This window comes from Chiloscyllium plagiosum, chromosome 25 (genome assembly GCF_004010195.1).
Source record: "Chiloscyllium plagiosum isolate BGI_BamShark_2017 chromosome 25, ASM401019v2, whole genome shotgun sequence".
Taxonomy (NCBI): Eukaryota; Metazoa; Chordata; class Chondrichthyes; order Orectolobiformes; family Hemiscylliidae; genus Chiloscyllium; species Chiloscyllium plagiosum.
This window is the reverse complement of record NC_057734.1, coordinates 8,257,626-8,264,948: the sequence shown is the minus strand read 5'-3', so window position 1 is coordinate 8,264,948 and position 7,323 is coordinate 8,257,626. Positions and strand designations below refer to the sequence as shown.

Sequence of the window (7,323 nt, the reverse complement as noted above, 5' to 3'; positions counted from 1 at the left end):
GTTTCCTCCCACAATCCAAAAGATGTGCAGGTCAGGTGAATTGGCCATGCTAAATTACCTGTAGGTTAGGTCAAGGGGTAAAATGTAGGGGAATGGGTGGGTTGCGCTTCGGCGGGTCGGTGTGGACTTGTTGGGCCGAAGGGCCTGTTTCCACACTGTAAGTAATCTAATCTAATCTAAAAAAAAAGCGCTTCGCAGGAGGCTCCCAAGCACTGATGATGTCGCCTAGCCAGGGGACGAAACGTTTGCAACAAAAACTTCCAGCTCGGCGAACAGTCCGAAATAAGTGTCGGTGTGTTTCAAAGAGCACCAAGCTTCATATCAGCATCACCCACCTGATGTGAATTCAGCCAGCCAGCTACATTGGTGGGAATGGAGAGTCTGTATGTAATGATTTATGCCTCTCCCAACTGCACCCTTGAAATGGAGACTGTGTACATTGTGGTTTAATGATGTAAAGGCAGGGTGGGGGTCAGTTAGCTCCCCACCCTGGTTATTGACAGCTGGTTATTGACAGCAACAGTGTGGGTTCCATTCCTGCACTGGCTGAGGTTACAGCAAAAGACTCTCCTTCACAACCTCTCCACTCACCTGTGGTGATCCTCAGGTTAAACCAATGCCTCCTTAATGTGAGATTGGAACTTTACCTTCTTTTCATACAAGGTAACACAATTGTTTGGTGTTTTGTAAGATAGTGGTTCAGAAGTGGTTAATATTGGGGTTGCATTGGCTCCAATTCTAGATATATTTATTGCTATCATGTAATAAACCCTTTTGTTATCTAAGAACAGTGCCTCTTCTTATGGTGGTGCACCATTTACCACTAATCACCAGCTAGGGCTATAACAAAACAAAGGCAAAGGAGATTTAGCAGCAGCAAACTACATGAAACAACCCTTACCTAGTGTCATGTGCTGATAGAGATATAACCACAAGGTACTACAGTGGTCATCTGAGAAAACCTCACATGTGGAGTAAACTGGATGGATCAGAACTTCAATGCTTGTCTATTATTGTCCGTTAGCTCATAAGCTCCTGCCAGTAAGGATTTAGATGTGCAGTCCCTAATTGCACATTCCGCGATCCTTGTACTCAAGTGAAAAGGCCATTAACAGCTAATGATATCTCTCCTAGTTTCCATTTCTGTGCAGTCAATGATGAATAAAAATGCTAAAAATTTGATGTATTATCCATTTTCTATCCATTATTAAGCCCAGTGCTTGATGAATGGAGCAAAAGCATCTTCAGAACCTGCTTGTGAACGTAATTAAAACAATATGTGGCTTATGTCCTCATACTTTATCACATGGGTTTGATGCTTCCCTATAATGGTACTTACAGCACAGAAGTTACCATTCAGCCTAACTGGTCTATGGTGGCGTTCATGCTCCACACAAGCCTTTGCCCTCTTCAGATAATCCCATCAGTATATTAGAGTCATAGAGGCATAGAGATGTACAGCATGGAAACAGACCCTTCTGTCCAACCTGTCTATGCCAACCAGATATCCCAACCCAATCTAGTCCCACCTGCCAGCACCCACCCCATAACCCTCCAAACCCTTCCTGTTCATATACCCATCCAGATGCCTTTTAAATATTGCAATTGTACCAGCCTCCACTACTGGCATGTTATTCCATACATGTACCACCCTCTGCATGAAAAAGTTGCTCCTTAGGTCTCTTTTATATCTTTTCCCTCTTACCCTAAACTGTACCCTCTAGTTCTGGGCTCCCCCACCCCAGGGAAAAGGCTTTATCTATTTGTCTTATCCATGCCCCTCATGATTTTATAAACCTCTACAAGGTCACCCCTCAGCCTCCGATGCTCCAGGGAAAATAGCCCCAGCCTATTCAACCTGTCCCTATAGCTCAAATCCTCCAATCCTAGCAACATCTTTGTAAATCTTTTTTGAACCCTTTCAAGTTTCACAACATGTTTCTGATAGGAAGGAGACCAGAATTGCACGCAATATTCCAACAGTGGCCTAACCAATGTCCTGTACAGCCGCAACATGACCTCCCAACCCCTGTACTCAATACTCTTCTACTCCTTTCTCTCTGTGTTCATCCAGCTTCCTCTGAAGTACCATAAGACCATAAGACCATAAGACATAGGAGCGGAAGTAAGGCCATTCGGCCCATCGAGTCCACTCCGCTATTCAATCGTGGCTGATGGGCATTTCAACTCCACTTACCCGCATTCTCCCTTTAGCCCTTAATTCCTTGTGACATCAAGAATTTATCAATTTCTGCCTTGAAGACATTTAGCGTCCCAGCCTCCACTGCACTCCGTGGCAATGAATTCCACAGGCTCACCACTCTCTGGCTGAAGAAATGTCTCCACATTTCTGTTCTGAATTTACCCCCTCTAATTCTAAGGCTGTATCCACGGGTCCTAGTCTCCTCGCCTAACGGAAACAATTTCCTAGCGTCCACCCTTTCCAAGCCATGTATTATCTTGTAAGTTTCTATTAAGTTCCCCTTAATCTTCTAAACTCCAATGAGTACAATCCCAGGATCCTCAGCCGTTCCTCGTATGTTAGACCTACCATTCCAAGGATCATCCGTGTGAATCTCTGCTGGACACGCTCCAGTGCCAGTATGTCCTTCCTAGGTGTGGGGACCAAAACTGGACACAGTACTCCAAATGGGGCCTAACCAGAACCAGTACATCTATGCTCTTTGTCTCAACCACTTCATGTGGTTGAGAGTTCCCTATTCTCACCACCGTCTCCGCAAACATTCCTCCTTCATTCCCAAATGGGTCTGTTCATGACTGTCCTCATTTTAATTTTGGCCCCTCATTGGCTCTCATCGAAGAATGGATCACCTCCATCATTTCCCCAATCAAATGCCTTCATAATTTCAAAGACCACCATTCAGTCACTTCTTGGCCTCATAAGTCATTTGAATGCATTAACCTGACTAATTCATCTCAATGCTCAGTTCCCAAAGGCTGATCAACATAGAGGTCTGCAGCACAGAAACAGGCACTTTGGCCTAACCTGCCTATGTCACCCAGTTTTCCACAATTAAACTAGTCCTATTTGTCTGTGTTTGATCCATATCCCTCCAGAGCTACTCCATTCATGTGCCTGTCAAAATGTTGAGATTGTGCTCTCTTCCACTTCTATGTCTCGCAGCCCCTTCCTGACATTCACCACCCTTGCGGTGAAAAAATTGCTCCTCTGGATCCTTTTGTATTTCTCCCCTATCACCTTAAACCTGTGCCCTGTAGTTTTAGACTCCACTACAATGGGAATAAGCTGTTGGCTACCTACCTTATCTCTGCCTCTCATGATTTTATAGACCTCTTTAAGCTCATCCCTGTCTTCCAAACTCCAGGAGAAAAAGTGTCTGAGGCTATCCAGCCTCTCCCTATAATTCAAACCTTCCAGTCCAGGTAGTATCCTAATAAATAATTTCTGCATTTTCTTTCTAGTTTAATGATATCCTTTGTATACATAGTAGGGTGACCAAAATTATGTTAAATGGATTATCAAAGAAAGTCACCATAGTCCTGGATAACTGGAGAGAGACAGAGACAACTGGTGGTGAGTTAAACTAAGAGTCACTATGCCTCAGGCTCGGGGAGAGGTTGAGAAGGAGAGTCCTTCTTGTGGAGGAATTGATGCTGTTCGTGTCATATTGTGTTAGCCACCCAGCCAATCAACCCAACAGGCTATTCAGTCTATCAAATCTGAGCTGCTGCTTTCCCACTCATGGGCGAGCTAACCCTAACCTTAAGGATAACCCTTAATCTTACCTCACTTTATTTTCATATTCCTTTACCCTTCAAGCAACTAACTCTCCTCTGAAAAGCCCATGGACTCTGCTCCCCCAGCAGTCCATTGCAGAGAATTCTAAACTCTGGTCACAGCCCATGTAAAAGATGTTTTTCTAACTTCCTGAATGATCACTCTCATGTGTATCTCAAGCATGTCCCCTCAAGGTTTTATTAGCCACCACAACCTTCTGTTTGCCCTTTACTCTTCATAAACACAGAGACTTGCTTTTCTTTAGATTAGTTTAGATTCCCTACATCGTGGAAACAGGCCAATTGGCCCAACAAGTCCACACCGACCTTCCAAAGAGTAACCCACCCAGATCCATTTCCATACACTTACCCTGACTAATGCACCAAACACTATGGGCAATTTAGCACGGTCAATTCACCTAACCTATAGGTCTTGGGACTGTGGGAGGAAACCTACATAAACATGGAAAGAATGTGCAAACTCAACACAGACAGTCGCCCGAGGCGGGAATTGAACCCAGGGCCCTGGCTCTCTGAGGCAGCAGTGTTAACCACTGAGCCACCGTGTTGCCCTGAATGTGTTCAGCTCATGGCAATAAAGCTTCTGGCTTTCTCCAAGTGTCCCTTGCTCTGCCTCAACTTGAATCACAGAATGAATACAGCATTGTAGCAGGCCATTCAGTCCATCAGTTGCATGCTGGCTGTCTTAAAGGGTGATACACCTTGTGTCCCTTCTGCCTAGCATGTCCCCAACCATTTTGCCCAACACTCCTTCCCTTTTTTGAATAATTCCTGGGTTCCCTGTGATTGAATCTGCCATTGTCAGCCAGTGCATTCTGGAAGGGAGAAAGTGAGGACTGCAGGTGCTGGAGATCGGAGTTGAGAGTGTGGTGCTGGAAAAGCGCAGCAGGTCAGGCAGCATCCGAGGAGCAGGAGAATCAACATTTCGGGCATAAGGCCTTCATCAGGAATGAAGCTTGTGGGCCAGGTCTGAGATAAATGGGAGGGGGGTGGGGTTGGAGGCAAGGTAGCTGGGAAAGCGATAGGTGGATGAAGGTGAGGGAGAAGGAGATAGGTCAGAGGGGGGAGTGATGGACAGGTCAGGAGGGTGGTGCAGAGTTGGAGGCTTGGGACTGGGATAACTTGGGAGGAGGGGAAATGAGGAAGCTGTTGAAATCCACATTTATCCCGTGTGGTTGCAAGGTCCCAAGGAGGAATATGAGGTGTTCCTCCCCAAGGCGTTGAGTGGCAACAGTTTAATGGTGGAGGCGGCCCAGGATCTACATGTCCTTGACAGAGTGGGAGGGGGAGTTGAAGTGTTCATCCACAGGGCGGTGGAGTTGGTGGGTGTGGGTGTCCCAGACATGTTCTCTGAAACGATCCACAAGAAGATGTCCTGTCTCCCCAATGTGGATCCTGAGCACTCACTACATGAAAAGCTTCCTCCTCTTGTCACCATTGCTTCGTTGGTTATTTGCCTTAAATCTGTGACCTCTAATCCTCGCTCCCTCCCTGAATGGGAACAGTTTCTCCCTCAGTTCTCTGTCCAGTCGCTTTATGATCTTGCGCATCCCTGTCAAATCTCCCCTCAACCTGCTCATCTCCAAGGCAGATGCTCCCAACCTCTCCAATCTATCTCGCTCTGAATTCTGAAATGTGGTCAGACAGTCCCTTTGTGCTTTCTGATTGTAAGCTGTTACTTTCAATACCATCTGGTGGCACCCCAGTTGGGCAGGGCCAGGCCAATATTTCAACCATCTTGGTGAATGAGTCAACAGTTGGGTGTACTCCACAGTGGGCCCAGGGCTGCCTCTTACCTGACTGCCCCCTGTATACTTTACTCTGGTGACACTTCTTCACTCCCAAACTCTGTCAGAGAAAAATCCACTTTAGGCAAAGCCCCTTTGAATGATTTCACAGAATTGTTAGAGTGCGGAAGGAGGCCATTCGGCCCTGCACCATCTCTTCAAACGAGCATGACTAACTCGTGCCAATCTCCCACCTTCTCCCCCATGCCCTTTCACACTATTTCTGTCCACACTAATTGCTGCTGTAAATCTTTTGAGCCATGAAAGGTGTCCAGCCACTGGTACCCTTTGCCGGTGAAGTTTTAGATTGAAACATTGTCAGTTCATTGGATACCTGAGGTTCTCTTTCTGTACCGTTACTCTCAGCTTCCATCAAGCTATCATATTGGTAATAGCTGCTTTGTGCAGTTTGAGCATGCTGTGTTCATTGCAACAGTACATTTATTCAGGGAAATTAGATTTTATTGCCATGTGTACACAAGTACAGGGATACAGTGAAAAGTGTATAATGTCGCTGTTCCCATTGCCATCTTAGCTATGAAGGTACCTGGGTACAAAATCTCAGGTACAAATTAGAAAAATAAAGAAATATGGTTAAAAATTCAATTGTAAATCCTCTTGAGAATAAAGTAGAAAGTATAAAAGTAAAAACATAAAGTTAGAAGTTTAATATGACAGTCCTTCTTAAATGCTTAGCCATGTTGGGCCCACACTCCCACAAGGGTTCCATCTCCTCCTCACTGGGCTCAATCTCCTCCACACTGGCTCAATGTCCCCTGAACTGGGCTCACTCCCCTCCTCACTGAGCTCACTCTCCCTCCTCACTGGGCTCACTCTCCTCCTCACTGAGCTCACTCTCCCTCCTCACTGGGCGCACACTCCCCCACACTGGGCTCACTCTCCTCCTCACTGGGCTCACTCTCCTCCTCACTGAGCTCACTCTCCCTCCTCACTGGGCGCACACTCCCCCACACTGGGCTCACTCCCCTCCTCACTGGGCTCACTCTCCTCCTCACTGAGCTCACTCTCTCTCCTCACTGGGCTCACTCTCCTCCTCACTGAGCTCACTCTCTCTCCTCACTGGGCTCACTCCTCTCCACACTGGGTTCACTCTCCTCCACACTGGGCTCACTCCTCTCCACATTGCGCTCTTTCTCCCTCCACACTGGGCTCACTCCCCCCCCCCCCCACACTAGGTTCACTCTCCTCCACACTGGGCTCACTCTCTCTCCAGGGAAAAAGTGAGGACTGCAGATGCTGGAGATCAGAGCTGAAAATGTGTTGCTGGAAAAGCGCAGCAGGTCAGGCAGCATCCAAGCAGCAGGAGAATCGACGTTTCGGGCTTCCTGAAGAAGGGCTCATGCCCGAAACGTCAATTCTCCTGCTCCTCGGATGCTGCCTGACCTGCTGCGCTTTTTCAGCAACACATTTTCAGCTCATTCTCTCTCCACACTGGGCTCACTATCCTCCTCACTGGGCTCACTCTCCTCCTCACTGGGTTCACACCCCTCCTCACTGGGCTCACGCCTCTCCCCACACTGGGCTCTCTCTCCCTCCTCACTGGGCTCACTATCCTCCTCACTGGGCTCACTCTCCTCCTCACTGGGTTCACTCCCCTCCTCACTGGGCTCACGCCTCTCCCCACACTGGGCTCACGCCTCTCCCCACACTGGGCTCACGCCTCTCCCCACACTGGGCTCACGCCTCTCCCCACACTGGGCTCACACTCCTATACACTGGGCTCACTCCCCTCCAC

At 47.5% G+C, this 7,323-nt stretch overlaps 1 protein-coding gene across 4 annotated transcripts in view; it reads left to right on the top strand.

Annotated features, from left to right (window-relative positions):
• wscd2 (WSC domain containing 2) overlaps positions 1-7,323 on the top strand; it is a 561,402-nt gene that overhangs the window by 444,831 nt on the left and 109,248 nt on the right. The gene's annotated exons all lie outside the window — the stretch shown is intronic.